Source organism: Chiloscyllium punctatum, chromosome 14 (assembly GCF_047496795.1).
Source record: "Chiloscyllium punctatum isolate Juve2018m chromosome 14, sChiPun1.3, whole genome shotgun sequence".
NCBI lineage: Eukaryota > Metazoa > Chordata > Chondrichthyes > Orectolobiformes > Hemiscylliidae > Chiloscyllium > Chiloscyllium punctatum.
The window spans coordinates 16,047,212-16,074,414 of record NC_092752.1 but is presented as its reverse complement, the minus strand read 5'-3'; the positions used below and the strand labels follow the sequence as shown (position 1 = coordinate 16,074,414).

Here is a 27,203-nt window from a genome sequence, read left to right as displayed (position 1 = left end):
TCAGCAGGGAAAACTCCCCTGCTCTTCTTAGAGAGCGTCATAGGATCTTGTATGGCTACCCAAGGGGGCAGGCAGACTCTCAACTTAATGTTTCATGGAAAAAGATGCTATCACGAATGGTGCAGCACCCCACTGTACTGCACTGGGACTAGTGCACAAAAATCACTGTGGGACTTAGCATCCCACCTCTGGGTTAGAAAGTTACCAACTGAGCTAAGATTCACAGAAATATGAAAAAAAAAAATCAGTAGTGGGGGGAAGGGAGAAGAAGAAAGAAAGAAAAAGTCAAAGTTATATTACAAATGCATATGTGTTAACATCACTAACCTGACCAGATTCAGGGGGAAAACTCAATTTCTTGGTAGTTAAGTGACAATCAAACAGGAAAAGGAATCAAATGGAGCAGTACCCCATCAGCACATATATACTTCTTTAAAAAGATGGTTAAAAAGGAATTGCAGCAGATATCTATTTGAATGCCAGTCTGTTCTTAGAAGAACCAGGACTTAAATGGTAGTTCGTTCATCTCCAAGGCACCATATCATAGGTTCAACCCCATGTCAGGGCACACTGTTTGAGCTCACATTCCAGAACAGTACTTAGGGCATGTAGCACTGCCAAACAAGTCAACTTTCAGATAAGACAATCAATCTTATAACCAAAAGGAGATGAATAGCTGGCTCCTGTTTTGACATTGACTGTGTGTCACTTCTACAAAAAGGCCCAAAAACTACTGAACTTCTTGCCAGGCAATTCCACTGATAAGAATCATTTCTTCCAAAACCACAAGACATCCAATGATTCATTATAACAGAATGCATTATGTCCCAAGAACTCTACATTGACATCAAACTTGACAATACAACTAGTATCACAAGAGCTAACGCACATAAAGCACAAAGCCAAATAATTAAAGACTGTAAAGTGATCACAAGACTTACAGCAAGCAAAATTAAAATATTTTATTCTTACTGTTCGTCATACATCACAGGCTTACACCAATTGGAATTATACAACTCATAATTCATTGCTATGTATCTGCTATTCTAAATTCAATTGGATCTTGGTTAATTTGTCAAGGGCCCTCAAGTGTCCAAGTAAATAATGGAATGTTCTTCCAGGCGTCATCACTGGCAAAGGGACGTTCTTCATGAACAGTAAACTGCATGAGTCATAACTGCAAGGGGCCAGGGTGAACAAAGTCACATTCTGCTTTCACTCCCATTTAAAGAGAAAAATTCATGAAAATGTAAGAAAGTTATTTGTAATTGGAAACATGCAGCACCATTAGGCTGTTGGAGTGTCTGCCAGGAACCTCATTTATAACAGGAGCTGTTCGTTAGCAATTTATTCAGAATCAAAATTCTTATTGTTATAAACTTTTAGAACTGCACTGTAGTACAATGAAGGGACTGAGGCAAATCCTTAAGCGAAGTCTTAAATATACCACCTTCATTCGTTTGACAAGAACTAGCATTTGCCAAATCTCGAGTATTTCCAACATTGTCTGCTTTAATTAAAGGCATTTTTAAAGAGTGCATTTACATGGAGATTAAAGTCAGCAACACAGTCAGTTACTTCAATTAGGTAACAATTATGTCGTACTGTGTCTATTGCACTAACAAATCAAATCATTTGAAACCTGCAGTGTATCCCATTCCTGAACCTACAATTTATTTTTAAAGTGCGGGAACGAATGAATGGTTAACTCTCAGATTAACTCTGAGTGAGTGAGAGAGAGAGAGAAAAAAAACTCCCAGACGCCAGCTTTCGGGGAGATTTGCAACTTGAAACATGAGGAACCTCAAGAGCAGGTAACCACGTTTTTGCCAGCTCCTCGGATTTCTCGCGCCCGAGGGCCAGCTTCCGCGGGGGAAATTTGATCCCAGGGTAAACGCGAAACGGGGATTTAGGAGCCAGCTCCAGGATTGGGAAGATAAACGTAGCTCACCTGGATCATCGGAGTTCCTTCTGCTCAGCTCCCAGACTTCCTGCCCTCAGGAAAGAAAGAAAGAAAGAAAGAAAGAAAGAGAGAGAGAAAACAAACAAAAAGGAAAATAAGAATCAGGAAGTCCATCCGTTTCCACCATCACATGACAATATCGGTACAGTCCTGAGACACCGTAAAATCCAGGGAGGACGAGTGTGGACGGTGCAGGAATGCAGTTCAGTGCAAATCCACTCACCGCCGAGCGGGTCTCCTCCACGAGTCAACCCCTCACCATTGAGACTCGGAAAATCTTTTGCACGGATGTAGGGAGGCGTGTAGGCAAGTCGCGCCTGTTGTAAATTCCTGAAATACCAAACGTGTCCCGGGAGCCGCACTGAGCCAGACAGGCAACTTCAGGATCGACAGAAGCTGGACTGTCTTCCCCAAGAGCAGTGCGCTTCCCCCTCTCCCCACTCTCCCCACTCTCCCCACTGCCACTTAAGTCAAGTACACTATCACTTCCAAACAGACATTCCGTTCCCTAAAACACCCCCCTTCCTCCAGTCAGCCTGCCTCATTCACATAGCCGCACCCTGTCAGAACCCCCACCCCTTCTTTACCCTTTCCTACCTGAGAATGAGGCGGGGTCAGCCTGACAGACGGCCACTCTAACCAAACAGCCTCAGAACCACTCACATCCCCTACTAGTTCAAGGTACAGTCCTCTAGGAACAAGGGACCTTCACACTGCTGTACAGTATTGGAGATTCTCGACTAAAGAGAGACGAGGGTGAACAAAGAGGCAGAGTTGAAACATACACTAAGGGGGCAGAGGGGATTAGGGCAGTGGATAATATCACAGGTTGGTGAGCTCATGGAAAACGCATTAAGGAAAATTGCAGAAACAGAGAAGGTGTCAGTATCTAAGGCACAGGGTGGGAGGACGGCTCAGGTTTGAAACTGAAGTAGATGAGTCATTAGTTGGAGGCGGGGTCTGCCAATGCTGCAGGGCAATCAAACAGTCCCTGGGTAGGGAGGGACATAAATCAGGTTAATATTGGCATATAGTCTGGGTGAATTTGGGAGCACAGCCCAGACTAATATTGAGTTGTAGCCTGGGTTGATGTGAGAATGCAGTCCAGGTTACAACCGGGGTTTAGTCTGGCTGAATGTGGGGGTATAGTCCAGGTTTAATATTGAGCTGTAGTCTGGATGAATGTAGAGGTGTAATCCAGTTTTTATGTGGGGGTGTAGTCCAGGTGAATGTGAGGGTTAGTCCAGGATTAATATTGGGGGTGTAATCCAGGTTTAATGCTTGAGTATGATCCAGGTTTAATATTGGGGTATAGTCTGGGCGAATGTGGGGGTGTAGTTCAGGTTCAATATTGGGGTATAGTCTGGGTGAATGTGGGATGTGGTCCAGGTTTAATATTGGGGTGTAGTCTGGGTGAAGTTTGGGGTGTAGTCCGGGATTAATACTGGGATGCAGAGGGATTCAAGATGGCGGTGACGCAATAAGTCTGCTTTACTGAGCTCTGCACCAGAACCCAGACAAAGTGGGATACTCACCCTCTCACTGTTTAATTTGTTGGAAATAACTATTTCCCAACCCTTAGAATGATTTAGTACCAGTTCTGAACAGTTTGGTGCAGTTCACAAGATGACTAAGAGGAAAGGAGCACAGGGATTGCATCAGGCAGGGAATCCCACCCACCCACCGCAGCAACGGACACGCCCTTGGCTGCTGTGTCAGCCTCCGTTACCACCCCAGGGGAATCTCCTGTGGAGCTGCGCTTCATATTGGAGTTTGTGAAACTCTGAGAGAAGATCGATTTGTCGATGGAGGAGACCTGGGCCAGGCTTGAATTGATCTCGGTCATGCTGCATAGGCATAACTTGGAGATCCAGCGTCTCAGACAGTGTGTCAGGGAGGTGGCGCAATGGGCCGCAGCTTCCAAGACCGCAGGGGAGTCCTTGGCAGGTCGAGTTCAGGCACTGGAATGCCGAGTGCGGGTCTTGGAGGAACACATTGATGACCTCGAAAATCGAAATCGTGGAAGAACTGCTACCTCTCAGTGCTAGGGTCCCAGGTTCAATTCCAGCCTTGGGTGAATGCCTGTGTGGAGTTTGCACATTCTCCCCATGTCTGTGTGGGTTTGTGGGCGGCACGGTGGCACAGTGGTTAGCACTGCTGCCTCACAGCGCCAGAGACCCGGGTTCAATTCCCGCCTCAGGCGACTGACTGTGTGGAGTTTGCACGTTCTCCCCGTGTCTGCGTGGGTTTCCTCCGGGTGCTCGGGTTTCCTCCCACAGTCCAAAGATGTGCAGGTCAGGTGAATTGGCCATGCTAAATTGCCCGTAGTGTTAGGTAAGCGGTATGGGTGGGTTGCGCTTCGGCGGGGCGGTGTGGACTTGTTGGGCCGAAGGGCCTGTTTCCACACTGTAAGTTATCTAATCTAATCTAAACATCCGGTTGCTGGAGCTTCCCGAATGGGAGAAGGAAGGACAGCCTGTCAGCCTTCTGGAGCAAGGGCTCCCACAGTTTCTAAGGCTGGAGATTGAGGTAGGGCCGGGTCCGGGTCAAGCAGGCCCCCCAGGTGGTAGTGTGCAGGCCTGAATCAGACCAGCGCCCCCGCCCAGTCCTAGTGCGACTCCAGCATTACAGAGACAAACAAATTATGTTGGAAGCCTCTGGAGCACTGGGGAAGTATCTCCAGGCTATGGTATATGCTTTTTTAAGACTTCCCTCCAGTCGTGATTCACAAGAGGAAGGCCTTTGATGAGGTAAAAAACCGGCTGAGGGACCTGAATATGTAGTATTCCATTAGATATCTGGCGATACCGCATTTCAGCCACGGAGGGTCCATGCTCAACTTTGACTCATAGGAAAAGGCAAAGGACTTCTTGAATGCTTTAAAATACACTGGCCTGAATTATATGGACAATTACTTTATTTTTTTTCTGTAATCTGTCTTGTTTACCTGGTTGTCGGGAGGGGTGTGCTTTTGGACTTCTTTTTAATATATGACAGGGTCATAATTAACTCTTTTTTTTGCTTCCTCTCCCTTCTCTCCCCCTTCTCCTCATCCTTTGTTTCAGATGGGGGGGTGGGGGGGGGGGAAGCGGTTGGGGAAGTGGTCTTTTTTTTGTTGTTCCACCAGGAGTGCTTAGGATTACAGTATGGAGGGGACAGGTTGGGTGCCTACTTTTAAATTTCTTGTTATAAGATATTGGCTTTTTTTCTTACTATGTGTTTTCTGGGATGGAGGGTGTAGCTCCAGCTCGAAGGAGTCATGGTGAGTCTAATGGGTGGTATGAGCGCCTCCTGTGGACAATTGGGAAAATCTCCTTTCAGTTATGTTATATGTTGGTATGTTATAGAAGTAGTTGTTAGAAGTTTTGATTTAGTAGTTTTGGAAGTTGCATTTGTAAATTTATATGAACTGATTATAGTTTTCACATGGCGTGCTATGAGTGGGGTTCTTTCTCCCAGGGGTCATGGACTGTTTCGGACGATCATGGCTAGCCATTCATTTAAATGGTGCACCTGGAATGTTAAGGGAGTCATTCACCAATTAAGAGAAAAAAAATACTGTCAAGCCTTAGAAAAGAGAGGGTCAATGTAGCCTTGTTACAAGAAATGCACTTAACTGATAAGGAGCATATGAAGTTGCAACAGGGAGGATTCGGCCAGGTGTTTTTCTCATCTTTTAACTCGAAAAGTAGAGGGGTGCTATTCTCACCTGGAAGAACCTCCCATTTCAAATGCTCAGCCAAATTAAGGATGAGTGCAGGTAATTCATAATATTTAAAGCTTTAATACATGGAGATGAATATGGGATTTTGAATGTATGTTCTCCCCCCCAGCACATCCCTTTAAATTAGTAACAGATGCACTCTCTAGATTGATGACCGTTGGGATGCATCATACAATTATAGGGGGAGACTTTCATTGTATTATTGACTCCGAGATGGACAGGATGCCTCAGGGTCTTATGGGTATGTCTCCGCAATCCAGGCAGTTGGTGGACTTGAACAGGGAATTGGGGTTGGTGGATGTATGGAGATGTGTTCACCCTGAAGGTAGGGATTTTACCTTTTTTTTTCCCTAATCCACATACGTGCTATACTAGAATTGACATGTTTTTTTTCCTATCGACCTCTTCGAACTTGGTGCTGTCTTGCAGAATAGGGAATGTAGCCATTTCTGATCATGTAGCAGTATACATGAAGGTCAAGGCTGGTGGCGTTGGGATGGGGTCCTGGCACTGGCACATGGACCCTTTCCTCTTGAAAGATAGCAAGCTTATAGAGTATTTTTTTGCGGAAGTAGAAAATCTTCTGGGATGTTAATTTAGGTATGGCCAGCAACCCATTGGTGCTGTGGGAGACTGCCAAGACGTATGCACGGGGTTTGATTATTTCTTACTCAGCGACCCAGAAACGACAGAGGGGAGAACAGCAACGTTTGCTTGAGGCTCGCCTGATAGCAGCTGTGTTAGCATACTTTGATAGGCCGTCCATAACTAAATTACAGCACATTACAGCCCTTAGGGCTATTTTGAATGCTGCACTTACACAAACAGCAAAGAGGGAAGTGTCTTTTGCAAAACAGAGAGTACTTGAGTGTGGTGATAAATTGAGTGGATATCTAGCTTACTTGGCCAGAAAGAAGAATTGCCCCCCCACCCCCCCAATCTATTACATCCATCAGAGAGTGAGTTGGTACTTGCAATGGTAAAAAGATTAACGCAGCATTTAGAAAGTTTTATTTTGTGCTGTATCAGTCAGAGGGCTGTGAGGAAAGAATGATGAAAATGGAGTCCTTTTTTAAGACCTTGGACCTTTTGGGTGTAACCTCAGAGTAGGTGACTTTCTGAGTATCCTCCTGACAATTCGGGAAGTACAGGAGGCGGTGAGGCTGTGGTAAAGCGCCCAGACCAGATGGACTTCAAGGTGAGTTTTGTAAGTAGTTTATAGAGAAGCAGGCTAGGCCACTCTTGGACATGTACAATCATTCATTCAGTCAGGGCTGCCTCCCATCTTCTTTGAGAGAAGCAAATATTTCTCTTATCCTAAAGAAAGGAAAAGCCCCAGAAGATTGCACTTCGTACTGGCCCATATCATTTCTGAATGTGGATTTTAAAATCCTGTCGAAAATGCTGGTGTTAAGGCTGGAGAGGGTATTGACTTTGTTGTAAAGGAGGACCAGACGGGTTTTATTAAGGGTCATAGGTCTGCCAACAATATTAGAAGACTATTAAATATGGTCCAAATATGTCAGCAATGAGCGATCCCGGGTGTGGTAGTCTCCCTGGATGTTGAGAAAACATTTGATTTGGGTAGAGTGGCCGTACCTCTTTTATGTCATGGAATGGTTTGGTCTTGGAGAGGTTTTTACCAAGTGGGTGGCAGTGCTGTATAGTGACATGAATGTAAGAGTTCTCACTAATGGTATAAGGCCAGATAGTTTATTGTCAGCAGAGGCTGCCATCAAGGGTCCCCTCTCTTGCCACTATTATTTACAGTGGTGATCGAGCCACTGGCAGAAGCCATCTGGATGGATCCCAATATTCCTGTCGTGGAGGTAGGGTCAGGCAGGCATAAAATCACCCTCTATGCGGATGACGTCCTTCTCTTTTTAACCGATCCAATGTACCCTGCTTAACACAAGTGATTAATCTATTTGGTTTGTTTTCAGGGTACAAAATTAATTTCATAAAATCAGAGACCATGCCTGTGGGGGGTCTTGCTAATCTATCCAATTTTGGGGATGGAACCCATTTTCCCCTTCTGGTGGTCACATTGAGGTTTTCTGTATTTAGGCATTTTTATTACCCTGGTTTTCGATCAACTGAATAAAGCCAACTACAGAGGAACCTCAATTATCCGAGTACCAATTGTCTGAAAATTGGATTATCCGAAGGAGATCTCAAGGCCCCGATGGAAACATTACATCAAAGACGTGTTTCCAACAGGAATCGCATCTTTTGTTTACAGTGATTAAACAGGCACCATCTCCAAATGACTGATGTCCCATCCTCTCTCTCTCTCCCCACATTTCCCTGGAGTTCTACAGAGGGGTGTACCCTACAACACCCCTTGCCCATCCCCACCTAATCTCTCCAACATTGTCCTGTAACATGGCAGAGGTGGAACCTGTCAAAAAGTTGCAGTAAAAAAGTGTGTGTGTGTGTGTGTGTGTGTGCATGCATGCGTGCGTGCACACGCGCACACACACGCACGCACACTATTTGGAGACTTACCCCACAAAGGCAGCTGCAGCAGCAGCAGTCTCATTGGTGTCCATGCCAACTGCCCCGGAGAGGGGGCGGGTGTGTACGGGTTGGGGGCAGGTGGGGGACGGTGTTGCATGGGGTTGGGTGTGGAGGGCATGGGTCGGTATTGGACGGGGTTGGGGGGTGGTGTTGGATGGGGTTGGGAGCGGGGAGTGATTTTGGGGGCAGGGGGTGGTGTTGGGGGCGGGGGGGGCGGTATTGGACAGGGTTAGGGGCGGTATTGGACAGGGTTGGGAGCGAGGCCTTGCGCGATGTGTGCTTCTGCAGTCTTCTGAACAGGGAGCAGATTTTAAAAACTCCAAGCTCCAGAGGAAAGGCATTTAATCGATTAACCGAATCATTGATTATCTGAACGAAATAGTGCCCGCTCATCACGTTTGGATAATCAAAGTTCCCCTGTATAGGCAGTTGCTAGAGAAGATAAGGCAGGACCTTCGGCGCTGGGAAGATCTCCTGATATTTTGGTTATGCAGAATAGCTTTGGTTAAGATGAATGTTCTTCCTCGTTTATTATATCTCATGAGAGTGCTCCTTTGATACTACCAAGGCAGGCACTGCATGGGTTTTACAGCTGGCTTGGATCTTTTATTTGGTATCATGGGTGGCCTCTTATTAAGCTGGATAAATTGCAGCTTCAGCAAGAGAGGTGGGGTCTAGATTTTCCAGACTTTAAGAAATACCAATTGAATTCCTTACTATCCTATGTAGCTGAATGGGCCTGTCAGGATCCGCGATCAATCTGGCTAGACATTGAGGCCTCTCAGGCAAAATGTCCACTCATTAATTTGTTGTTTATGGACAAGATGAGAACTGTTATGGTTCACTGTAAAAACCCAATTGTCCGAAACACAGTTAAAGCATGGACAATGATGCGGCAGAACAAGGACAATTTCCAAAAACATCTCCTTTTACTCCCATAATGGGAATGTTGGGATTCCAGTTGGGTTCGATGGACTCTGGCTTGAAGCTCTCGGAGTCCAGAGGAATGTCCTGTTTGGAAGATCTATTTGATGGGAAGTTCATGATGTCCTTCGAACAGCTGAGTCAGGCGTATGAGCTACCTAGGAGAGATCTCTTTCGTTATTTTCAGGTCAGAGACTTCATTAAAAAAAACTACATTGATGGCTAAACCCTACAAGTTGGACATGGAGAGGTGAGTTCTCCGGTCTATGGGCGCCCTCTCTGTTAGCACTCCCTATCACTTGTTAGGTAGTAATGTCTTGAAGGACATTTAACGGTGAAATAAAACCTGGACTCAAGAATTAGGGGTGGAAATCTCTTCAGAGATGTGGGAGGATATCTGGGAAAATGTTAGGAAGATCTCGATTTGTGATAGCACCCAGGCTATTCAACTGAAGTTACTCCATAAGGGTCACTTGGCACTGGAGCAGCTTGCGAAATGTAAGACAGGGGTGTCCCCAATGTGCCCCAAGTATAAAATGGAGGTTGGTACTCTTACTCACTACTGTGGTCATGCCACAAGCTCCGCAGGTATTGGGATGCCATCGCGAGTGTTTCGGCAAAGGTTTTGGGAAGTGAGGGTAAGCTGGATCCAGTGTCCCTCCTTTTGGGTCTTCCAAATCTTCTCCCTCTGGATGTGCATGGGAAGAAATTGTTTAATATTCTTTCTTTTCTGCATGAGGAAGAACATTCAAATAAGCTGAGTGTCGGAGAATCCCCCAGGATTCTCGAGTTGGTGTAGAACAGTCATGGAACACATTCCCCTGGACTTCCTTCTGAGTATGGTGCACCAGAAAACGGAATTGTTTTACAGAACATGGCAGCCCTTTTTGAAATCAGACATATCGGCTATATTATTCGGAGCCATTGTGTAGCTAAGAGTGTTCTGCCTGTCGGTCTGGGGGCCACTGGGAGGAAGAATCCGAACAAATACGGGTTTATTTACTATTGCTCCCAGTGGTGGGGAGCTTCGATGGGATTGTACTGACTGCAGTAATTTAATTGAATATAATTTAAGTTACCTTGCTATAACTTGGTTTAATTTTATTTTGTGTGTTTATTTATTTTTCTTCTTTCTCCGTGATTATTTATTGAATTGTACTTTTTGTAGACTTTTGTTTATTTTTCATGTTTTGGTTGTCTGTGGAGTAGAGTAGTAGTCTATTTTCTATTATTGCTATTATAATATAAAGTTTTCATTCTATTTGTACAGGTTATGAAATTTTGTAAAACAAACCTAAGATCTTTTTTCAATAAAAATATTTATTTTCATAAAAATTTGGGGTTTAGACCAAGTGAATGTGGGGATGTAGTCCAGGTTTCATATTACGGTGTAATCTAGGTTTCATGTTAGGGTATAGTCCACGTGAATGTGGGGGTGTAGTCCGGCTTTTATATTGGGGTATAGCCCTGGTTAATGTGGGGGAGTAGTCAGGGTGAGTGGGGGTGTAGTCCGGGTTAAATATTGGGGTATAGTCCTGGTGAATGTGGTGGTGTAATCCGGGTGAATGTGGGGGTGTAGACCGGGTTTAATATTGGGGTATAGTCCGGGTGAGTGTGGGGTGAAGTCCAGGTGTATTATTGGGGTATAGTCCAAGTGAATGTGAAGGTGTAGTCTAGGTTTAATATTGGGGTATACGCCGGGTGAATGTGGGGGTGCAGTCCAGGATTAATATTTGGATATAGTCCAGGTGAGTGTGGGGGTATAGTCCAGGTTTAATATTGGGGTATAGTCCGGGTGAATGTGGGGGTGTAGTCCTGTTTAATATTGGGGTATAGTCCGGGTGAATGTGGGGGTGTAGTACAGGTTTGATATTGGGGTGTAGTCCAGGTTTAATGTTGAGGTATAGTCGAGGTGAATGTGGGGGTATAGTCCAGGTGAATGTGGGGGTGTAGTCCGGGTGAATGTGCGGGTGTAGTCCCGTTTAATATTGGGGTATAGTCCGGGTGAATGTGGGGGTGTAGTACAGGTTTGATATTGGGGTAAGAGTCCAGGTGAATGTGGGGATGTAGTCCGGGTTTAATATTGGGGTGTAGTCCAGCTTTAATGTTGAGGTGTAGTCGAGGTGAATGTGGGGGTGTAGTCCAGGTATCATATTGGGGTACAATCCACGTTTAATAATAGGGTTTAATCCGGGTGAATGGGTTGTGGTCCAGGTTTAATATTGGGGTATTGTCCGGGTGAAGGTGGGGGTGTAGTCTGGGTTTAATATTGTGGTATAGCCAAGGTGAATGTGGGGGTGTAGTCCAGGTTTAATATTGGGGTATAGTCTGGGTGAATGTGGGGGTGCAGTCGAGTTCAATATTGGGGTATAGTCCGTGTGAATGTGGGGGTGTAGTACAGGTTTAATATTGGGGTATAGTCCGGGTGAATGTGTGGGTGTAGTCCGGGTTAATGTGAGGGTGTAGACTAGGTTTAATATTGTGTTATAGTCCGGGTGAATGTTGGGGTCTAGTCCGGGTTTAACATTGGGGTATAGTCCGGGTGAATGTGGGGTGAAGTCCAGGTGTATTATTGGGGTATAGTCCGAGTGAATGTGGGGGTGTAGTCTAGGTTTAATATTGGGGTATAATCCGGGTGAATGTCGGGGTGTAGTCTGGGTTTAATATTGTTGTATAGTCCGGGTGAATGTGGGGTGAAGTCCAGGTGTATTATTGGGGTATAGTCCGAGTGAATGTGGAGGTGTAGTCTAGGTTTAATATTGGTATATAGTCCAGGTGAATGTCGGGGTGTAGTCCGGGTTTAATATTGGGGTATAGTCCGGGTGAATGTAGGAGTGTAGTCTGCGTGAATGTGTGGGTGTAGTCCAGCTTTAATATTGGGATATAGTCCTGGTAAATGTTGGGGTATAGTCTGTGTGAATGTGGGGGTGTAGTCCAGGTTTAATATTGGAGTATAGTCCGGGTGAATGTGGGGTGTAGTCCAGGTTTATTATTGGGGTATAGTCCGGGTAAATGTGGGGTGAAGTCCAGGTGTATTATTGGGGTATAGTCCGGGTGAATGTGGGGGTGTAGTCTAGGTTTAATATTCGGGTATAGTCCGGGTGAATGTAGGGGTGTAGTCCAGGTGAATTTGGGGATGTTGTCCAGGTGAATTTGGGGATGTAGTCCAGGTTCAATATTGGGATTAATATTGGGGTATAGTCCGGGTGAATGTGGGGGTATAGTCCAGATTTAATATTGGGGTATCGTCCGGGTGAATGTGGGGGTGTAGTCCAGGTTTAATATTGGGGTATAGTGGGGGTGAATGTGGGGGTGTAGACTGAGTGAAGGTGGGGGTGTAGTCTGCGTGAATGTGGGGGTATAGTCCGGGTTTAATATTGGGATATTGTGTGGGTGAAGGTGGGGATGTAGTCCAGGTTCAATATTGTGTTATAATCCAGGTGAATTTGGGGGTGAAGTCCGGGTTTAATATTGGGGTATAGTCCGGGTGATTCTGGGAGTGTAGTCCGGGTTCAATATTGGGATATAGTCCTGGTGAATGTGTGGGTGTAGTCCAGATTTAATATTGGGGTGTAGTCCGGGTGAATGTGGGGGTGTAGTCCGGGTGAATGTGGGGATGTAGTCCGGGTTTAGTATTGGGGTATAATCGGGGTGAATGTGGGGGTGTAGTCCGGGTGAATGTGCGGGTGTAGTCCAGTTTAATATTGGGGTATAGTCCAGGTGAATGTAGAGGTGAAGTCCAGATTTAATATTGGGGTATAGTCTGGGTGAAGGTGGGGGTGTAGTCCACGTTTAATATTTGGGTATAATCCGGGTGTAATATTGGGGTATAGTCCATGTGAATGTGGGGGTATAGTCCAGGTTTAATATTGGGGTGTAGTCCGGGTGAATGTGGGGGTGTAGTCCGGGTGAATGTGGGGGTGTAGTCCAGGTTTAATATTGGGGTATAGTCCGGATGAATGTGGGGATGTAGTCCGGGTTTAGTATTGGGGTATAATCGGGGTGAATGTGGGGGTGTAGTCCGGGTGAATGTGCGGGTGTAGTCCAGTTTAATATTGGGGTATAGTCCAGGTGAATGTAGAGGTGAAGTCCAGATTTAATATTGGGGTATAGTCTGGGTGAAGGTGGGGGTGTAGTCCACGTTTAATATTGGGGTATAATCCGGGTGTAATATTGGGGTATAGTCCATGTGAATGTGGGGGTATAGTCCAGGTTTAATATTGGGGTATCGTCCGAGTGAATGTGGGGTGTAGTCCAGGTTTAATATTGGGGTATAGTCCAGGAGAAATGGGTGTGTAGTCCGGGTTTAATATTGGGGTATAGTCCAGGTGAATGTGGGAATGTAGTCCGGGTTTATTATTGGGGTATAGTCCGGGTGAATGTGGGGGTGTAGTCCGGTTTCAATATTGGGATATAACCCTGGTGAATGTAGGGGTATATTCTGCATGAATGTGGGGGGGTGTCCAGGTTTAATATTGGGGTGTCGTCCGGGTGAATGTGGGGTGTACTCCAGGTTTAATATTGGGGTATAGTCCGGGTGAATGTGGGGGTGTAGTCCAGGTTTAATATTGGGATATAGTCCAGGTGAATGTGGGGGTGTAGTCCAGGTTTAATATTGGGGTATAGTCCAGTTGAATGTGGGGGTGTCGTCCAGGTTTAATATTGAGGTATCGTCCGGGTGAATGTGGGGTGTACTCCAGGTTTAATATTGGGGTATAGTCCAGGTGAATGTGGGGGTGTAGTCCAGGTTTAATATTGGGGTATAGTCCAGTTGAATGTGGGGGTGTCGTCCAGGTTTAATATTGAGGTATCGTCCGGGTGAATGTGGGGGTATAGTCTGCATGAATGTGGGGGTGTAGTCCGGGTTTAATATTGGGGTCTAGTCCAGGTGAATGTCGGGGTCTAGTCTGGGTTCAATATTGGGGTAAAGTCCTGGTGAATGTAGGGGTGTAGTCTGGGTGAATGTCGGGGTGCAGTCCGGGTGAATATGGGTATGTCGTCCAGGTTCAATATTGGGGTCTCGTCCGGGTGAATGTGGGGTATAGTCCAGATGAATGTGGTGGTGTAGTCCAGGTTTAATATTGGGGTATCGTCCAGGTGAATGTGGGGGTGTAGTTCAGGTGAATGTGGGTGTGTAGTCCGGGTTTAATGTTGGGGTATAGTCCGAGTGAATGTTGGGGTGTAGTCCGGTATAATATTGGGGTATAGTCCGGGTGAATGTGGGGGTGTAGTCTGGGTTTAATATTGGGGTATAGTCCTGGTGAATGTGGGGGTGTACTACAGGTTTAATGTTGGGGTTTAGTCCGGGTGAATGTGGGGGTGTAGTCCATGTTTCATATTGGGGTCTAATCCGGGTGAATGTGGGTGTCTAGTCCAGGTTTCATATTGGAGTATTGTCCAGGTGAATGTGGGGGTGTAGTCCGGGTGAATGTGGGGGTGTCGTCCAGGTTTAATGTTGGGGTGTAGTCCAGGTGAATGTGGGCGTGTAGTCCAGGTTTCATATTGGAGTATTGTCCAGGTGAATGTGGGGGTGTAGTCCAGGTGAATGTGGGCGTGTAGTCCAGGTATTATATTGGAGTACAGTCCAGGTTTAATATTGGGGTATAGTCCGGGTGAATGTTTGGGTGTAGTCCAGGTTTAATATGGGGGTATAGTACAGGTTTAATATTGGGGTATAGTCCAGGTGAATGTGGGGGTGTAGTACAGGTGTATTATTGCGGTACTGTCCGGGTGAAAGTGGGGGTGTAGTCCAGTTTTAATTTTGGGGTGTAGTCCTGGTAAATGTGGGGGTATAGTCCAGTTGAATGTGGTGTATAGTCCGGGTGAATGTCGGGGGTGTAGTCCAGGTTTAATATTGGGGTATAGACCGGGAGAATGTGGGGGTGTAGTCCGTGAGAATGGGGTTGTAGACTGGATTAAATATTGGGGTATAGTCCTGGTGAATGTGGGGGTGTCGTCCAGGTGAATGTGGGGGTGTAGTCCAGGTTTAAGATTAGGATATAGTCCGGGTGAATGTGGGGGTGTAGTACATGTTTAATATTGGGGTAATAGTCCGGGTTAAAGTGGGGGTGTAGTTCAGGTGTATTATTGCGGTACAGTCCAGGGGAATGTGAGGGTGTAGTCCAGGTTTAATGTTGGGGTGTAGTCGGGGTGAATGTGGGGTGTAGTCCAGGTTTAATATTGGGGTATAGTCCCGGTGAATGTCGGGGTGTAGTCTACGTTTAATATTGGGCTATAATCCGGGTGAATGTCGGGGTGTAGTCCATGTTTAATATTGGGACATAGTCCAGGTGAGTGTGGGGTGTAGTCTGGGTTTAATATTGGGGTAGAGTCCAGGTAAATGTGGGGGTGTAGTCCAGGTTTAATATTGGGGTATAGGCCGGGTGAATGTCGGGGTGTAGTCCAGGTTTAATATTGGGCTATAATCCGGATGAATGTGGGGGTGTAGTCCATGTTTAATATTGGGATATAGTCCAGGTGAGTGTGGGGGTGTAGTCCAGTTTTAATATTGGGGTATAGTCCGGGTGAATGTGGGGGTATAGTCCAGATGAATGTGGGGGTATAGTCCAGGTTTAATATTGGGGTATAGTCCAGGTGAATGTGGGGGTGTAGTCTACGTTTAATATTGGGGTATAGTCCAGGTGAATGTGGGGTGTAGTCCAGGTTTAATATTGGGGTAAGAGTCCGGGTGAATGTGGGGGTGTAGTCCAGGTGTATTATTGCGGTACAGTCCGGGTGAATGTGGGGGTGTAGTCCAGGTTTAATATTGGGGTAATAGTCCGGGTGAATGTGGGGGTGTAGTCCAGTTTTAATATTGGGGTATAGTCCGGGTGAATGTGGGGGTATAGTCCAGGTTTAATATTGGGGTATAGTCCAGGTGAATGTGGGGGTGTAGTCTACGTTTAATATTGGGGTAAGAGTCCGGGTGAATGTGGGGGTGTAGTCCAGGTGTATTATTGCGGTACAGTCCGGGTGAATGTGGGGGTGTAGTCCAGGTTTAATATTGGGATATAGTCCAGGTGAGTGTGGAGGTGTAGTCTGGGTTTAATATTGGGCTATAATCCGGGTGAATGTGGGGGTGTAGTCCATGTTTAATATTGGGGTATAGTCCGGGTGAATGTGGGGGTGTAGTACAGGTTTAATATTGGGGTAATAGTCCGGGTGAATGTGGGGGTGTAGTCCAGTTTTAATATTGGGGTATAGTCTGGGTGAAGGTGGGGGTGTAGTCCACGTTTAATATTGGGGTATAATCCGGGTGTAATATTGGGGTATAGTCCATGTGAATGTGGGGGTATAGTCCAGGTTTAATATTGGGGTATCGTCCGAGTGAATGTGGGGTGTAGTCCAGGTTTAATATTGGGGTATTGTCCAGGAGAAATGGGTGTGTAGTCCGGGTTTAATATTGGGGTATAGTCCAGGTGAATGTGGGAATGTAGTCCGGGTTTATTATTGGGGTATAGTCCGGGTGAATGTGGGGGTGTAGTCCGGGTTCAATATTGGGATATAACCCTGGTGAATGTAGGGGTATATTCTGCATGAATGTGGGGGTGTGTCCAGGTTTAATATTGGGGTGTCGTCCGGGTGAATGTGGGGTGTACTCCAGGTTTAATATTGGGGTATAGTCCGGGTGAATGTGGGGGTGTAGTCCAGGTTTAATATTGGGATATAGTCCAGGTGAATGTGGGGGTGTAGTCCAGGTTTAATATTGGGGTATAGTCCAGTTGAATGTGGGGGTGTCGTCCAGGTTTAATATTGAGGTATCGTCCGGGTGAATGTGGGGTGTACTCCAGGTTTAATATTGGGGTATAGTCCAGGTGAATGTGGGGGTGTAGTCCAGGTTTAATATTGGGGTATAGTCCAGTTGAATGTGGGGGTGTCGTCCAGGTTTAATATTGAGGTATAGTCCGGGTGAATGTGGGGGTATAGTCTGCATGAATGTGGGGGTGTAGTCCGGGTTTAATATTGGGGTCTAGTCCAGGTGAATGTCGGGGTCTAGTCTGGGTTCAATATTGGGGTAAAGTCCTGGTGAATGTAGGGGTGTAGTCTGGGTGAATGTCGGGGTGCAGTCCGGGTGAATATGGGTATGTCGTCCAGGTTCAATATTGGGGTCTCGTCCGGGTGAATGTGGGGTATAGTCCAGATGAATGTGGTGGTGTAGTCCAGGTTTAATATTGGGGTATCGTCCAGGTGAATGTGGGGGTGTAGTTCAGGTGAATGTGGGTGTGTAGTCCGGGTTTAATGTTGGGGTATAGTCCGAGTGAATGTTGGGGTGTAGTCCGGTATAATATTGGGGTATAGTCCGGGTGAATGTGGGGGTGTAGTCTGGGTTTAATATTGGGGTATAGTCCTGGTGAATGTGGGGGTGTACTACAGGTTTAATGTTGGGGTTTAGTCCGGGTGAATGTGGGGGTGTAGTCCATGTTTCATATTGGGGTCTAATCCGGGTGAATGTGGGTGTCTAGTCCAGGTTTCATATTGGAGTATTGTCCAGGTGAATGTGGGGGTGTAGTCCGGGTGAATGTGGGGGTGTCGTCCAGGTTTAATGTTGGGGTGTAGTCCAGGTGAATGTGGGCGTGTAGTCCAGGTTTCATATTGGAGTATTGTCCAGGTGAATGTGGGGGTGTAGTCCAGGTGAATGTGGGCGTGTAGTCCAGGTATTATATTGGAGTACAGTCCAGGTTTAATATTGGGGTATAGTCCGGGTGAATGTTTGGGTGTAGTCCAGGTTTAATATGGGGGTATAGTACAGGTTTAATATTGGGGTATAGTCCAGGTGAATGTGGGGGTGTAGTACAGGTGTATTATTGCGGTACTGTCCGGGTGAAAGTGGGGGTGTAGTCCAGTTTTAATTTTGGGGTGTAGTCCTGGTAAATGTGGGGGTATAGTCCAGTTGAATGTGGTGTATAGTCCGGGTGAATGTCGGGGGTGTAGTCCAGGTTTAATATTGGGGTATAGACCGGGAGAATGTGGGGGTGTAGTCCGTGAGAATGGGGTTGTAGACTGGATTAAATATTGGGGTATAGTCCTGGTGAATGTGGGGGTGTCGTCCAGGTGAATGTGGGGGTGTAGTCCAGGTTTAAGATTAGGATATAGTCCGGGTGAATGTGGGGGTGTAGTACATGTTTAATATTGGGGTAATAGTCCGGGTTAAAGTGGGGGTGTAGTTCAGGTGTATTATTGCGGTACAGTCCAGGGGAATGTGAGGGTGTAGTCCAGGTTTAATGTTGGGGTGTAGTCGGGGTGAATGTGGGGTGTAGTCCAGGTTTAATATTGGGGTATAGTCCGGGTGAATGTCGGGGTGTAGTCTACGTTTAATATTGGGCTATAATCCGGGTGAATGTCGGGGTGTAGTCCATGTTTAATATTGGGACATAGTCCAGGTGAGTGTGGGGTGTAGTCTGGGTTTAATATTGGGGTAGAGTCCAGGTAAATGTGGGGGTGTAGTCCAGGTTTAATATTGGGGTATAGGCCGGGTGAATGTCGGGGTGTAGTCCAGGTTTAATATTGGGCTATAATCCGGATGAATGTGGGGGTGTAGTCCATGTTTAATATTGGGATATAGTCCAGGTGAGTGTGGGGGTGTAGTCCAGTTTTAATATTGGGGTATAGTCCGGGTGAATGTGGGGGTATAGTCCAGATGAATGTGGGGGTATAGTCCAGGTTTAATATTGGGGTATAGTCCAGGTGAATGTGGGGGTGTAGTCTACGTTTAATATTGGGGTATAGTCCAGGTGAATGTGGGGTGTAGTCCAGGTTTAATATTGGGGTAAGAGTCCGGGTGAATGTGGGGGTGTAGTCCAGGTGTATTATTGCGGTACAGTCCGGGTGAATGTGGGGGTGTAGTCCAGGTTTAATATTGGGGTAATAGTCCGGGTGAATGTGGGGGTGTAGTCCAGTTTTAATATTGGGGTATAGTCCGGGTGAATGTGGGGGTATAGTCCAGGTTTAATATTGGGGTATAGTCCAGGTGAATGTGGGGGTGTAGTCTACGTTTAATATTGGGGTAAGAGTCCGGGTGAATGTGGGGGTGTAGTCCAGGTGTATTATTGCGGTACAGTCCGGGTGAATGTGGGGGTGTAGTCCAGGTTTAATATTGGGATATAGTCCAGGTGAGTGTGGAGGTGTAGTCTGGGTTTAATATTGGGCTATAATCCGGGTGAATGTGGGGGTGTAGTCCATGTTTAATATTGGGGTATAGTCCGGGTGAATGTGGGGGTGTAGTACAGGTTTAATATTGGGGTAATAGTCCGGGTGAATGTGGGGGTGTAGTCCAGTTTTAATATTGGGGTATAGTCCGGGTGAATGTTGGGGTATAGTCCAGATGAATATGGTGGTGTAGTCCAGGTTTAATATTGGGGTATCGTCCAGGTGAATGTGGGGGTGTAGTCCAGGTGAATGTGGGGGTGTAGTCTGGGTGAATGAGGGGGTGTAGTCCAGGTTTAATGTTGGGGTATCGTCCGAGTGAATGTGGGTGTGTAGTCCGGGTTTCATATTGGGGCAAAATCCGGCTGAATGTTGGGGTGTAGTCCGGTTTAATATTGGGATATAGTCCAGGTGAGTGTGGGGGTGTAGTCTGGGTTTAATATTGGGGTATAGTCCGGGTGAATGTGGGGGTGTAGTACAGGTTTAATATTGGGGTAATAGTCCGGGTGAATGTGGGGATGTAGTCCAGTTTTAATATTGGGGTATAGTCCGGGTGAATGTGGGGATGTAGTCCAGTTTTAATATTGGGGTAATAGTCCGGGTGAATGTGGGGATGTAGTCCAGTTTTAATATTGGGGTAATAGTCCGGGTGAATGTGGGGATGTAGTCCAGTTTTAATATTGGGGTAATAGTCCGGGTGAATGTGGGGATGTAGTCCAGTTTTAATATTGGGGTATATTCCAGGTGAATGTGGGGGTGTAGTCCGCGTTGAATATTGGGGTCTAGTCCAGGTGAATATCGGGGTCTAGTCCGGGTTCAATATTGGGGTATAGTCCGGGAGAATGTAGGGGTGTAGTCTGGGTGAATGTGGGGATGTAGTGCAGGTTCAATATTGGGGTCTCGTCCGGGTGAATGTGGGGGTATAGTCCAGATGAATGTGGGGGTGTAGTACAGGTTTAATATTGGGGTAATCTCCAGGTGAATGTTGGGGTCTAGTCCGGGTGAATGTGGGTGTGTAGTCCGGGTTTAATATTGGTGTATCGTCCGGGTGAATGTGGGGGTGTAGTCTGGGTTTAATATTGGGGTATAGTTCGGGTGAACGTGGGAGTGTAGTCCAGGTTTATTATTGGGGTATAGTCCGTGTGAATGTGGGGGTGTAGTCCAGGTTTAATGTTGGGGTGTAGTCCAGGTGAATGTGGGGGTGTAGTCCAGGTATCATATTGGGGTATAGTCCGGGTGAATGTGGGGGTGTCATCCAGGTTTAATGTTGGGGTGTAGTCCAGGTGAATGTGGGGGTGTTGTCCGGGTTTAATATTGGGGTATAGTCCGGGTGAATGTGGGGGTGTAGTCCAGGTTTATTATTGGGGTATAGTCCGGGTGAATGTGGGGGTGTAGTCCAGATTTAATATTAGGATATAGTCCGGGTGAGTGTGGGGGTGTAGTCTAGGTTTAATATTGGGGTATAGTCCGGGAGAATGTGGGGTGTAGTCCGGGTTTAATATTCGGGTATAGTCCGGGTGAATGTAGGGGTGTAGTCTAGGTGAATGTGAGGGTGCAGTCCAGGTGAATTTGGGGATGTAGTCCAGGTTCAATATTGGGATTAATATTGGGGTATAGTCCGGGTGAATGTGGGGGTATAGTCCAGATTTAATATTGGGGTATCGTCCGGGTGAATGTGGGGGTGTAGACTGAGTGAAGGTGGGGGTGTAGTCTGCGTGAATGTGGGGGTATAGTCCGGGTTTAATATTGGGATATTGTGTGGGTGAAGGTGGGGATGTAGTCCAGGTTCAATATTGTGTTATAATGCAGGTGATTTTGGGGGTGAAGTACGAGTTTAATATTGAGGAATAGTCCAGGTGAATGTTGGGGTGTAGTCTTGTTTAATATTGGGGTATAGTCTGGGTGATTCTGGGAGTGTAGTCCGGGTTCAATATCGGGATATAGTCCTGGTGAATGTAGGGGTGTAGTCTGCGTGAATGTGTGGGTGTAGTCCAGATTTAATATTGGGGTGTAGTCCGGGTGAATGTGGGGGTGTAGTCCAGCTTTAATATTGGGATATAGTCCTGGTAAATGTTGGGGTATAGTCTGCATGAATGTGTGGGTGTAGTCCAGGTTTAATATTGGGGTATAGTCCGGGTGAATGTGGGGGTGTAGTCCAGGTTTAATATTGAGGTATAGTCCAGGTGAATGTTGGGGTGTAGTCTGGTTTAATATTGGGGTATAGTCCGGGTGAATGTGGGGCTGTAGTCTGGGTTTAATATTGGGGTATCGTCCGGATGAATGTGGGGATGTAGTCCGGGTTTAGTATTGGGGTATAATCCGGGTGAATGTGGGGGTGTAGTCCGGGTGAATGTGCGGGTGTAGTCCGGTTTAATATTGGGGTATAGTCCAGGTGAATGTAGAGGTGAAGTCCAGATTTAATATTGGGGTATAGTCTGGGTGAAGGTGGGGGTGTAGTCCACGTTTAATATTGGGGTATAATCCGTGTGTAATATTGGGGTATAGTCCATGTGAATGTGGGGGTATAGTCCAGGTTTAATATTGGAGTATCGTCCAAGTGAATGTGGGGTGTAGTCCAGGTTTAATATTGGGGTATAGTCCAGGAGAATGTGGGTGTGTAATCCAGGTTTAATATTGGGGTAATAGTCCGGGTGAACGTGGGACTGTAGTCCAGGTGTATTATTGGGGTATAGTCCGGGTGAATGTAGGGGTGCAGTCCGGGTGAATGTGGGGATGTAGTCCAGGTTCAATATTGGGGTCTCGTGCAGGTGATTGTGGGGGTGTAGTCCAGGTGAATGAGGGGGTGTAGTCTGGGTGAATGAGGGGGTGTAGTCCAGGTTTAATGTTGGGGTACAGTCCGAGTGAATGTGGGTGTGTAGTCCGGGTTTAATAATGGGGCATAGTCTGGCTGAATGTTGGGGTGTAGACTGGTTTAATACTGGTGTATAGTCCGGGTGAACGTGGGAGTGTAGTCCCGGTTTAATATTGGGGTATAGTCCAGGTGAAAGTGGGGGTGTTGTCTACGTTTAATATTGCGGTATAGTCCGGGTGAATGTGGGGGTGTAGTCTACGTTTAATATTGGGGTATAGTCCGGGTGAATGTGGGGGTGTAGTCCGGGTGAATGTGGGGGTGTAGTCCAGGTTTAATATTGGGATGTAGTCCAGGTGAATGTGGGGGTGTAGTCTGCGTGAATGTGGGGGTGTAGTCCGTGTTTAATATTGGGGTATTGTCCTGGTGAATGTGGGGTGTAGTCCGTGTTTAATAGTGGGGTATTGTCCTCGTGAATGTGGGGTGTAGTCCAGGTTTAATATTGGGGTGTTGTCCTGGTGAATGTGGGGGTGTAGTCCGGGTTTAATATTGGAGTATAGTCCGGGTGAATGTGGGGTGTAGTCCGGGTTTAATATTGGGGTATTGTCCTGGTGAATGTGGGGTGTAGTCCGGGTGAATGTGGGGGTGTAGTCCACGTTTAATATTGGGGTATAATCCGGGTGTAATATTGGGGTATAGTCCATGTGAATGTGGGGGTATAGTCCAGGTTTAATATTGGAGTATCGTCCGAGTGAATGTGGGGTGTAGTCCAGGTTTAATATTGGGGTATAGTCCAGGAGAATGTGGGTGTGTAGTCCAGGTTTAATATTGGGGTAATAGTCCGGGTGAACGTGGGACTGTAGTCCAGGTGTATTATTGGGGTATAGTCCGGGTGAATGTAGGGGTGTAGTCTGGGTGAATGTGGGGGTGCAGTCCGGGTGAATGTGGGGATGTAGTCCAGGTTCAATATTGGGGTCTCGTGCAGGTGATTGTGGGGGTGTAGTCCAGGTGAATGAGGGGGTGTAGTCTGGGTGAATGAGGGGGTGTAGTCCAGGTTTAATGTTGGGGTACAGTCCGAGTGAATGTGGGTGTGTAGTCCGGGTTTAATAATGGGGCATAGTCTGGCTGAATGTTGGGGTGTAGACTGGTTTAATACTGGTGTATAGTCCGGGTGAACGTGGGAGTGTAGTCCCGGTTTAATATTGGGGTATAGTCCAGGTGAAAGTGGGGGTGTTGTCTACGTTTAATATTGAGGTATAGTCCGGGTGAATGTGGGGGTGTAGTCTGCGTGAATGTGGGGTGTAGTCCGGGTTTAATATTGGGGTATTGTCCTGGTGAATGTGGGGTGTAGTCCGGGTTTAATAGTGGGGTATTGTCCTCGTGAATGTGGGGTCTAGTCCAGGTTTAATATTGGGGTGTTGTCCTGGTGAATGTGGGGGTGTAGTTCGGGTTTAATATTGGAGTATAGTCCGGGTGAATGTGGGGTGTAGTCCGGGTTTAATATTGGAGTATAGTCCGGGTGAATGTGGGGTGTAGTCCGGGTTTAATATTGGGGTATTGTCCTGGTGAATGTGGGGTGTAGTCCGGGTTTAATAGTGGGGTGTAGTCCGGGTGAATGTGGGGGTGTAGTCTAGGTTTAATATTGGGGTATAGTCTGGGTTAATGTAGGGGTGTAGTCTAGGTGAATGTGGGGGTGCAGTCCAGGTGAATTTGGGGATGTAGTCCAGGTTCAATATTGGGGTATAGTCCGGGTGAATGTGGGGGTATAGTCCAGATTTAATATTGGGGTATCATCCGGGTGAATGTGGGGGTGTGGTCCAGGTTTAATATTGGGGTATAGTGGGGGTGAATGTGGGGTGAAGTCCAGGTGTATTATTGGGGTATAGTCCGGGTGAATGTGGGGGTGTAGTCTAGGTTTAATATTGGGTTATAGTCCGGGAGAATGTGGGGTGTAGTCCGGGTTTAATATTCGGGTATAGTCCGGGTGAATGTAGGGGTGTAGTCTAGGTGAATGTGAGGGTGCAGTCCAGGTGAATTTGGGGATGTAGTCCAGGTTCAATATTGGGATTAATATTGGGGTATAGTCTGGGTGAATGTGGGGGTATAGTCCAGATTTAATATTGGGGTATAGTGGGGGTGAATGTGGGGGTGTAGACTGAGTGAAGGTGGGTGTGTAGTCTGCGTGAATGTGGGGGTATAGTCCGGGTTTAATATTGGGATATTGTGTGGGTGAAGGTGGGGATGTAGTCCAGGTTCAATATTGTGTTATAATGCAGGTGATTTTGGGGGTGAAGTTCGGGTTTAATATTGAGGTATAGTCCAGGTGAATGTTGGGGTGTAGTCTGGTTTAATATTGGGGTATAGTCCGGGTGATTCTGGGAGTGTAGTCCGGGTTCAATATCGGGATATAGTCCTGGTTAATGTAGGGGTGTAGTCTGCGTGAATGTGTGGGTGTAGTCCAGATTTAATATTGGGGTGTAGTCCGGGTGAATGTGGGGGTGTAGTCCAGCTTTAATATTGGGATATAGTCCTGGTAAATGTTGGGGTATAGTCTGCGTGAATGTGTGGGTGTAGTCCAGGTTTAATATTGGGGTATAGTCCGGGTGAATGTGGGGGTGTAGTCCAGGTTTAATATTGGGGTATAGTCCGGGTGAATGTGGGGTGTAGTCTGGGTTTAATATTGGGGTATAGTCCGGATGAATGTGGGGATGTAGTCCGGGTTTAGTATTGGGGTATAATCCGGGTGAATGTGGGGGTGTAGTCCGGGTGAATGTGCGGGTGTAGTCCGGTTTAATATTGGGGTATAGTCCAGGTGAATGTAGAGGTGAAGTCCAGATTTAATATTGGGGTATAGTCTGGGTGAAGGTGGGGGTGTAGTCTAGGTGAATGTGGGGGTGCAGTCCAGGTGAATTTGGGGATGTAGTCCAGGTTCAATATTGGGGTATAGTCCGGGTGAATGTGGGGGTATAGTCCAGACTTAATATTGGGGTATCATCCGGGTGAATGTGGGGGTGTGGTCCAGGTTTAATATTGGGGTATAGTGGGGGTGAATGTGGGGGTGTAGACTGAGTGAAGGTGGGGGTGTAGTCTGCGTGAATGTGGGGGTATAGTCCGGGTTTAATATTGGGATATTGTGTGGGTGAAGGTGGGGATGTAGTCCAGGTTCAATATTGTGTTATAATCCAGGTGAATTTGGGGGTGAAGTCCGGGTTTAATGTTGGGGTATAGTCCGGGTGATTCTGGGAGTGTAGTCCGGGTTCAATATTGGGATATAGTAATGGTGAATGTAGGGGGGTAGTCTGCGTGAATGTGTGGGTGTAGTCCAGATTTAATATTGGGGTGTAGTCAGGGTGAATGTGGGGGTGTAGTCCAGCTTTAATATTGGGATATAGTCCTGGTAAATGTTGGGGTATAGTCTGCGTGAATGTGTGGGTGTAGTCCAGGTTTAATATTGGGATATTGTCCGGTGAATGTGGGGGTGTAGTCCAGGTTTAATATTGAGGTATAGTCCGGGTGAACGTGGGAGTGTAGTCCAGGTTTAATGTTGGGGTTTAGTCCGGGTGAATGTGGGGGTGTAGTCCAGGTTTAATATTGGGGTCTAATCCGGGTGAATGTGGGGGTGTAGTCCGGGTGAATGTGGGGGTGTCGTCCAGGTTTAATGTTGGGGTGTAGTCCAGGTGAATGTGGGCGTGTAGTCCAGGTATTATATTGGGGTACAGTCCAGGTTTAATATTGCGGTATAGTCCGGGTGAATGTGGGGGTGTAGTCCAGGTTTAATATGGGGGTGTAGTCCAGGTTTAATATTGGGGTATAGTCCAGGTTTAATATTGAGGTATAGTCCGGGTGAATGTTGGGGTGTAGTCCGGTTTAATATTGGGGTATAGTCCAGGTGAATGTAGAGGTGAAGTCCAGATTTAATATTGGGGTATAGTCTGGGTGAAGGTGGGGGTGTAGTCCAGGTTTAATATTGGGGTATAGTCCAGGAGAACGTGGGTGTGTAGTCCGGGTTTAATATTGGGGTATAGTCCAGGTGAATGTGGGAATGTAGTCCGGGTTTATTATTGGGGTATAGTCCGGGTGAATGTGGGGGTGTAGTCCGGGTTCAATATTGGGATATAACCCTGGTGAATGTAGGGGTATATTCTGCATGAATGTGGGGGTGTAGTCCAGGTTTAATATTGGGGTGTAATCCGGGTGAATGTGGGGGTGTAGTCCAGGTTTAATATTGGGATATAGTCCAGTTGAATGTGGGGGTGTCGTCCAGGTTTAATATTGAGGTATCGTCCGGGTGAATGTGGGGGTATAGTCTGCATGAATGTGTGGGTGTAGTCCAGGTTTAATATTGGGGTATCGTCCAGGTGAATGTGGGGGTGTAGTTCAGGTGAATGTGGGTGTGTAGTCCGGGTTTAATGTTGGGGTATAGTCCGAGTGAATGTTGGGGTGTAGTCCGGTATAATATTAGGGTATAGTCCGGGTGAATGTGGGGGTGTAGTCTGGGTTTAATATTGGGGTATAGTCCGGGTGAACGTGGGAGTGTAGTCCAGGTTTAATATTGGTGTCTAATCCGGGTGAATGTGGGTGTCTAGTCCAGGTTTCATATTGGAGTATTGTCCAGGTGAATGTGGGGGTGTAGTCCAGGTGAATGTGGGCGTGTAGTCCAGGTATTATATTGGGGTACAGTCCAGGTTTAATATTGGGGTATAGTCCGGGTGAATGTGGGGGTGTAGTCCAGGTTTAATATGGGGGTGTAGTCCAGGTTTAACTTTGGGGTATAGTCCGGTTAAAGTGGGGGTGTAGTCCGCGTGAATGTGGCGGTGTAGTTCGGATTTAATATTGGGGTGTAGTCCTGGTAAATGTGGGGGTATAGTCCAGTTGAATGTGGTGTATAGTCCGGGTGAATGTCGGGGGTGTAGTCCAGGTTTAATATTGGGGTATAGACCGTGAGAATGTGGGGGTGTAGTCCGTGAGAATGGGGTTGTCGACTGGATTAAATATTGGGGTATAGTCCTGGTGAATGTGGGGGTGTCGTCCAGGTTTAATGTTGGGGTGTAGTCCAGGTTTAAGATTAGGATATAGTCCGGGTGAATGTGGTGGTGTAGTACAGGTTTAATATTGGGGTA

General features: G+C 46.7%; 1 protein-coding gene across 2 annotated transcripts in view; it reads right to left on the bottom strand.

Moving 5' to 3' along the window:
* Nucleotides 1-2,876, bottom strand: part of sh2d4a (SH2 domain containing 4A) — a 51,674-nt gene extending 48,798 nt beyond the window's left edge. The window contains exons 1-2 of one of the 2 annotated variants that reach the window (XM_072583953.1): nucleotides 2,561-2,876; nucleotides 1,952-1,991 (exon numbers count right to left, since the gene is read on the bottom strand). The gene's annotated coding sequence lies outside the window, so the exon portion shown is untranslated. Of the gene's footprint in view, nucleotides 1-1,951; nucleotides 1,992-2,186; nucleotides 2,376-2,560 lie in introns of those variants that run through there. The other variant, XM_072583955.1, reaches the window with a different exon arrangement.
* Nucleotides 2,877-27,203: the final 24,327 nt, after the last annotated feature.